Source organism: Amblyomma americanum, chromosome 3, assembly GCF_052857255.1.
Source record: "Amblyomma americanum isolate KBUSLIRL-KWMA chromosome 3, ASM5285725v1, whole genome shotgun sequence".
Classification (NCBI taxonomy): domain Eukaryota; kingdom Metazoa; phylum Arthropoda; class Arachnida; order Ixodida; family Ixodidae; genus Amblyomma; species Amblyomma americanum.
In genome coordinates, this window is record NC_135499.1 from 134,884,640 (window position 1) to 134,893,438 (window position 8,799).

The 8,799-nt window shown below is 43.4% G+C and overlaps 1 protein-coding gene across 1 annotated transcript in view; it reads right to left on the reverse strand.

The window, feature by feature from the left end:
* The window catches only part of LOC144124148 (putative chitinase 10), a 44,875-nt gene extending 36,567 nt beyond the window's left edge, over window positions 1-8,308 (reverse strand). Inside the window, exon 1 of the mRNA XM_077656806.1 lies at window positions 8,219-8,308. The gene's annotated coding sequence lies outside the window, so the exon portion shown is untranslated. The remainder of the gene's footprint in view (window positions 1-8,218) is intronic.
* Window positions 8,309-8,799: the final 491 nt, after the last annotated feature.

The following is an 8,799-nucleotide window of genomic DNA, read 5'->3' on the forward strand; positions in this document are numbered from 1 at the left end:
GTTCCCGAAGCGTAGCGCTGTTTCAAGCCTTACCATTCGTACGTCTAAAATTCTGTGCACGCCGATTGACAATAAATGGTTTCTTATGGTGGATGTTCTACAATAATTTAGAGCGGTTCACAGGACTTACGACATGCAACGATTCCTGCAGTCCGTATTTTGGGATTGGAAAAAAGGTCTCAGTCCAAGCCGTGGTGGTGCTGCATTGAAGTTAGTCGACAGGCTACTAGTAGTTTCTTGGCCCTTTGTTCATGAATCGGGAAAAGAAAATTCTTCCAGCTCTCGAAAATAAGCTATAAAACACTCCTGTGCGTCGAGGCTACATCATGTATAAAGTGAACTAGCCGTCTCCTGAGCAATTGAAAAGTGGGAACAGCTGTTTATTGAGCAACCCGATGTGTCAGGCGCCTCGCGCGATTTTCTCCACTGGATCGTAAATGTCGCCAGCGCATGTTGCGTTTCTTTTTCAGCAGCGCACCCAAATGTAGGATTGATGAACACCCCTTTTCTACCATGTCATGCCCTCCTTCGTGTGACATGTCATTACGCGAGAAACAGAGTGCATTTCTACCTCCGGTCTCTCCATACCTTCTTCTTTCCACAAAAACCCTCCTCCTCTTTCCGAGTAGCTACCCTCCAGTTGGTCCCTGTGGCAACCAACCATCGGTTTCACCTTCTGACGCTCTCGCCATACCCTTCTCATACCACAGTGACCACCCACGTAATAGGTTCGGTGGAAACGACCCTCCGAGTGGCTCCCAAGGCAACCCACCCACCGCTTACGACTACGACATACTACTACTACTACTACTACTACTACTACTACTACTACTACTACTACTACTACTACTACTACTGCTGCTGCTGCTGCTGCTGCTGCTGCTGCTACTACTACTACTACTACTACTACTACTACTACTACTACTACTACTACTTCTGCTATTATGACGACGACGATGACTCGAAACTCAGGAAGGGGCGCTTAACAGCTTTCACTGTAAAAAAAAAATGGGGGGGGGGGGGGGACAATGCGGCATAACACAATAATGTGTTATGGCTTGCTCTACAGTGGAGCCTACATGAAATGCAGGGCTGAACCACGCACAGACAAGATCATTAACATATCTATTGGCTTCTATATACCGACATAATCTTTGCACTGCCACTGGAGCTGCGCTTCTTGCGTTAAGCTTTCACTTCAAGTTGACGTACACATCAAGATTATGTTTGAATTTTCAATTTTTACACGAGTATTATCCTGCCTAAACCATAGCATCACTATATTGAGCTTGCACTGAGGAAGTATGCTCTTTCTTCATTTGTAGGCATACCCACACAGACATTGTTCACGGAATATTTTTATTATAAAATACAGAAAAATGAAACACTAGTTATCGCTTGAAATAGCTATGCCGGACACATTATCGCCCTCTCCTAGTTTTCAGCAGGGGGGGGGGGGGGGGGGGACACAGTTTCAGTCATTCTCAGTGATGTTCTCATCAAAGGCCACAGTAAGTAAATGACACTAGTGTTCAGGCTACGTGCTAGATGGCATTATTGTTGAAAAATGACACCATCGTCTCATGGCACTCGCCTATCTCAACCGATCACCACTTCTCAGCAAACGCACACATTAACTTGCAAAACATTTTCAGCCTTAATTAAGCTCAGAGTTGAAAATGCATACCAGACTCCAAAAGCAGTATCCCCACTACACTAGTGAATATCTGCGTACGGTGAAACTTCAAGTGAATAAATTACGGAGTACCATACAAAAACATTATCAACGCGAATCCTTGCCGAGCTACACAGAACAGAGACTGCTTAAAAGATGTGAAATGTGGGTGGCAATAAAGTGATATTGGCGTTAAGAAAGCGTCATGAGCTCTTATTTTTGAAAGCATAAGTCATTCTGAAGTTATCAAACCAAACCAAAGCCCACCGGATATAATGCTCGGTAGACGTGAGCTTCTAGAAAATGTTCAGCTGACAAATTGGCATTCGATCTACCGGCATTCCAGTGTATGTTGTACAGCTTTACCGTTTACGAACAGTGTAGCCCTAATGTAATTTATCTCGTATTTACAAATGTGAGTGAACACTATAATAGCTTGCAAGCAGGTGAGGGATGATGTGATAGTTAACGAAATACCTTTGTGAAATCCAGTGTCAACCAGGAATGCTCCACACCTTACCTTCTGAAGGAGCTCTGACATGACTTGTCCCTTGTGTATTTCTGCAATCAAATCCTTGAATGCATGGAGTGCAGTGGCATCATAGTGCACGCTAATACAGCAAAAATAATCATAAGTGCAAAAGCCAAAGGTACCTCATTTGTGCTTCATAAATTCTAAAGAAATTCTGTAGCTCCATCGGGCACATTGTCTTTAAAGCATCTCTCGCCCCCATAGCACTAACATTGGAAACGAAGAATGCCATCAAAAGAGCATCCAGTGAAAGGGAACCGGTGTTAATGATACGTTCCTTGCTCGTCTCAAGTCTTTGGCTTTACCTCTTGCCATTTTTGCATGAAACAGTTACGCTATATTTCTTTCGTGGTCCAAGCAATGAAATCATTGGTAGTGTTCAGAAAGCCTTGATTTTCAGGATTTGGCTAAAGAAAGAATGAATGTGTGACATGAATTTTGCATAAAAAATAATTGCACATATTTTAGATGTATGTGCAACACTTCTAGTGAAGGGGCACTTTTGATATCTGCGCCGCTCTATGCAAAGTCACGTGCCACAGACCCGATCGATTTGTCTTCGGCCACTCTCTGTGTGCCATATATTTCACATACATGCCACGGGATGTCTTCCAACCTCCTGCATGAGCTCTTTAGCTTGGTGTTTGAGAAGCAGGTGGGCATGAATGGCAGGCCTTTTCAGCTTCATAATTCAAGGAAGCATGATCAGAACAGTGGTGCTGTTATGTGTAAATGAAAGAGCATACTGTTCACAGAATTTGCACAAAAACAATGGCACAGGCGAAGAAATCCTCAGCAAAGAATTAATCTTTTTAAGCTGCCTGCTTTCTTGTTCAATAAAAATTAAAAAACGCCTTACACATCCAATGCGCGCACGAAGATGTTGGCAAGAGAAATCAGTGAAAACAGGAATATTTTTAAAATTTATACACGAAAAAGTGTGACGTTTGAGAAATGTAAAGCAGCAGACTCTGCCCCGCAGCCCCCGACGAAGGCAATCGGCTTCAGCTTCTCTAAGCTTCTGTCAACATGTGCTTCGAATGTAAACACGGGCCAGGCGGGCTGCGAACACTTGTTTACTGGCGGGTGCCTTACCAGCATACCTGTGTAAGCAAGGGCGTCTCAGTTCGCACGGGAACGAGAGTGTGGCGTCTGATAGCTGTGATGGATACGCAAACAAAAAACTTGGGTGCCTCCTTAACCACATTCCTAAAGAATAAAATGCGATAGGATTTAGGTTGCCTGCTGGTGTCTACAACGAGCGTCTAATGCTCTTGCAATCTTCCCCTCAAAACTCCTGTGGGAACCGGTTCCACTGCCCTTACATGGTTTGCATGAGTCATCAGGTTTCAGATTGTTCGACCACCTTCAAATTTGATTATCCTATGGGAATATATAAATCCGATCCACTAATCCTTATCATCATAAACTGATGCCCACTAATACAATAAATGCTGTTTGCCAACTGTTCCAGGACACTGTGATAGTACTTGAGCAAAATTTTACTGTTAGATGGTCACCGTGCACTCTTTTGTTAATCAGCACTGCAATAGAAAGATTTTGTAATTTGTTTGATTGCATACAGGACTCTACACTTCCTTCTTCACCTCCAGTATATTTCACCAACTGGACTTGGGTGTAGAATTGTGTATTCACGTATGCGAAACGCAGTCCTGTAACAATACCAAGAAGGATTAACAGTATGCTTAATTAAATAAAACAAAATAATACACTTTATTCAATTTTGTTCGAAAGCACTTTTTGGGCGTTCTTTTGAACTTTGGAATTTACGGATTATGAATACCTTCTTCCGCAAACCAGAAAACAGGAAATTGACTTTGAAGAGCCCCAATGGTGAGACAAAATAAAATAGATTTCATACTACGCGCTCACCCTGGCATCGTGCAAGATGTGGAGGTCCTCGGAAAGTGCGTTGTAGCTATGACACAATGGCAACATCTCGAATTAGCCTAGACTTGAAGAGGGAACGGAAGAAAGCAATGAAGCGGACGCCTATTAATGAGTTAGCGATCACATAAAAAGTAGAGGAATGCAAGATATCGTTGCCGAACAGATTTCCGACTTAAACTGAGTACGGCGATGGTAATATTTAAGTTGTGAATGATTATCTCACAGCTATCTTTACAGAATGCGCAGTAGAAGTAGGCAGTAGGTTGGTTCGACAGCATACCGACAAGCTATCTCAGGAGACGTAAAATCTGATTAAGAAGCGCCCAAGCATGAAGACGCCCACAGATAGAATAGAACTGCAGAGCTATCGAAGTTAGTCAATGAGCGTAAGGTAGCCAACATAAGGATGTTCAATATGAAGAGAATCAAGCACGCTCCAATAACAGATGTAGCCTAAAAGCGGTTTAAGGAGACTAGGCATAGGCAAAACCAGATGTGTTCGTTAAGGTACAAAGAGGGTAATGTAATTAGTAATACGGATAAGATAGTAAAGCAGCCGAGGAGTTCTACACAAATCTATACAGAAGCCAATGTGTTCAGGAAGTTAATTAGAGAGGCGATAGCGCAAAGCACTCAGTCACCCCGTCAGTAACGAAAGAGGAAGTAAAGGAAGCTTTATGAGCAATGAAAAGGGGGGAAAGGTAAGCAGCTAATGAGGACTGAGTAACAGCAGATCTGTTGAAGGACGAAGGGTAGATTATGCTAGGAAAACTTGCCACTCTGTATACGCAATGCCTTATGACCTCGAGCGTACCAGAAGCTTGGAAGAACGCTAACATCATCTTAATCTGTAGGAGTGGAGACGTCTGATTACAGATTGATCAGCTTATTGTCCATTGCCTATAAGGTATTTACTAAGGTAATCGCTAATAGAGTCGGGACAACCTTAAGCTTCAATAAAGCCAATTACCACAGGCTTTCGTAAAGGCTACTCGACAATAGACCATATTCACACTATCAATCAAGTGAAGGAGAAATGTGTATAATGCAGTCAACCCCTATATGTAGCCTTCATAGATTACGAGAAAGCATTCGACTCAGTGGAAACCACAGCAGTCATACAGACATTGCGGTGTCAAGATGTTGAAGAGCCTTATGTCAAAATACTGGAAGATATCTTTTGGTGGGTGCACAGCTCCTATAGTCCTACATAAAGTAAGCAATAAAATTCCAATAAGAAAAGGAGTCAAGCAGGGAGCCACAAATTCGGCAATGCTATTCACCGCCCATTTACGGGAGGTATTCCGAGGCCTAAATTGGGAACAGTTGGGGATTGGAGTTAATGGAGAATACCTTTGTAGTCTGCGATGAGCTAATGCCATTACCTTGCTAAATGTAACTCAGGAGATGAATTGCAAATCATGATCAATGAATTTCACAGGCAGAGCAGTACAGCAGGACTAAATTAATATTCAGAAAACCAAAGTAATGTTCAATGGTCTAGCAAGGAAACAGCAGTTCACAATTAGTAGAGAGGTGCTGGAAGTGGTAAGGGAATACGTATACTTAGGGGGAGGAAGTGACCACAGATCCAGATCACGAGGGTGAAATAAATATACGGATTAGAATGGGGCGCAGCGCATTTGGTAGGTTATCTCAGATCATGAATGGCAGTTTACCAATATCCCTCAAGAGATGTATGCAAATTCATTTTTTGTACGTTCTATCAGTGAATGGAATCGCATTTCAGGTCAGCAAGTGTGCTGTATGAATGAAGATGTGTGTTTTTTTTTCGTCATTGGAACCCCCCATGCTGTAGCGCCTCCGGGCTAACCAGGGTAAACATTGAATACAGAATAAAGAGAAAAGTCTATAACAGCAGTATATTACCGGTACTCCCATATGGGGTGGAAGCATGGAGGCTAAGGAAAAAGGTTAAGCTTAAGCTAAGCACAGCGCAGTGAGCTATGGAAAGAAAAATCATAGGTGTAACGTTTACAGACAGTTAGAGGGCAGAGTGGATCAAGAATCAAACACGGGTTAATGACATCCTAGTCGAAATTAAGAGGAAGAAATGTGCTTGGGCAGGGAATTTAATGGGAAGGCAAGATAACTGATTGCCCTTAAGGGTAACATAATAGATTCCTAGGGAAGTGAAGTGTAGGAGGGGACGGCAGACTGTTAGGTGGTGGGGTCGGTTTATGAGCGTCGACCTTTGAGCGTGCTAAAAGTAATGAGAGAATTGGGAGAGGTTCGAGGACGCTAAACTCATATTTTCACTACAGATAACTCAGCTGCTACAAAAAGCATTACAAAATTCTTGCTGGAGGATATTCGAGAAGCGACGTCATTTAACATCCCATGAATACAGCATATTTATTTAGGGCACCTCTCAGAGACTCTTCATGGCTAATGTGCAGCGCCTCGCTGGGAAGGCTACCATGGGCTATGATGGCCAGGCTGTGATGACGTCGCAAGGTCGTACGACCTCTCCCAACAAATAAGCAGTTTAACTTCTTCCGGTCACGGTGGGCAGTTTGCTCACAATCCGGTGGCAGGGAGTTAATAACGTTAAAATTTCACATGACCTCTCTTAATCAATCAGGAAATTTCTTGAGAGGAAACCCTGAATTTTTTTTTCATACGCGACAACCTAATTCATATCGCATTAAAAAAAAGGCTACCATCACGCGGATTTTTTTATCACCTATCATGCTCAAGTACTCACGGTGCGCGCCCACGTATTACATGGCGCAGACAGTCTTGCCTGCAACGCTTTCTGAAGTTTCCTGTGAAGGTTCGCTATTTCAGTGTTAGCATTAGCACGCGCATAGTCACAACACCGAGAGAGGCAACCGACACGATCGATCGCTGAATAATTTTGTGGGGCACAAATTTACATCCCGGCTTATTTTGCTAGCCCGTCTCGCCACTGATACCTACACACTCTCCATTGAGAACAGAAGAAACCGCCGACATGAAAACTTATTCTATTGCTGATTGTTGCCAAAACCATAGCAGCAACAAACGCGCCACATAACAAACCGTAACGACAGGAGGCACCTTCTGCGAGCGCGGAGCTTCTTTCACGCTAATGATGGCAAAGTCACCAAGTCCTTACCTGTAGTAATGGATGAACGCAGTGCGAACATGATACCGTTCGTTACAGGCACATCGGTGACACATGAACACTTCACTTTCTCTACGATAGGTTCCTTAAAGACTTTCGTCAGCTAGCGTGACATTGTGAAGATCGCCAGCCACGCCTGTACCACAGTTTTGGTCTAATAGGCTCTAGAGCCCTTAGAGCATGTCAAAATAAGTACTCAGCATCGAACAACCCCCCCCCCCCCTCCCCTTGCTCAAATAAAACAGCACGAACTCATGCATAAGCAAGAAATGGCAGTTCATTCATAAGCGACAAGCTATACGTGCGCCTCCACTGATTAGCTATATCTTGCCCAATGTAGCCAGACTTCGCAGCGCCCCCTGAAGGTGAGTTTCCTTGCGAATAATTTATAAGCATCTGTATAAAAGCGAGAACTGCGCAAACTGAAGGCCTTCGCTGCTCGCCTCTCTCGTCACGCTCCATATCGCTGTAGGTCTCAAAAACTTGTTTCAGACTTCCAGGCTCCGATTTTTCGGCCGCAAATGAGTACATTTCAGTCGTGTCCGGAGTGCGTAGACTTTGAATTACTTTCCCGTAGTTAAAGGTCTACGCACTTCAAAGTCTTCAAAGTCGGCGCGAAATTGAAGAATTCGTTCTTCAAAAATACAAAGCTGCAGCTTATATTTACGCTTTTGACGGATGCAGCCGAAGTACAACTACAGACACTAATGACTTGCTTTTTAAGTATCTTCCCCCTGGAAAAAATGTAACGTCACGTCACAACATTTCGTAATGGCTGAGGAACAGGAAAATTATCCTGATTGATTAAATAAATCCGTCGTTTTATCTAATATCCAGACTGCACAATGACTGTCACTCACGTGAAGGGCCAACAATGATTTACACAATAAATTCCCATGTACTTTACGCAATGAAAAAAAAAACCTCACGTATAGCAATCGTGTTCAAATAGAACAAAAACAAGTATTACTTATACTTGGAGCAAAGGCGGCACGCTGACTACGTAACCGTGAGTCGACTTCCAGCCGGATGCGGGTCTGCGGAGTAGACTAGTTCTTATGCATGACGTGCGCCAGGCACAGCCACCACAGCTGTTTTCACTGCCTCCGAAGGGAGCACTGTTCCGTCGAAAGCGCTCGATTAATTATTGTTCGTTCGTTGTAAATGAGTTCCTCCCAGAGTCACTTATTGGTTGCGCTTGAAAGAATAATTTGCTGAAAGGGGATTGAATGCTTCAACGACCATTTCAATAACGAATGTGTTCTGAGAAGTTGACGATTGACTCGCAGCTGTCTTTCACCTTCCGTCGGTGCCTCTTGAATACCTTCGAACGGCGAACTGAAGAGATTCACGAGAGAAGAATGATGCATCGGGAGTCAATGGTTAGCGAAAGAAAACTGCCTTGCAAGCCGCAGCGCGATCGCGTGTCTCGTTCATTTGACTCAAGTCAAATATTATTCAGCATGTACTATCTTGATTAAGCTCTATTAGACATTTCGTACCTTTAAGGCACTTTTGTTTCGCTCATATTTTCCGCTCCATTTCTACAAC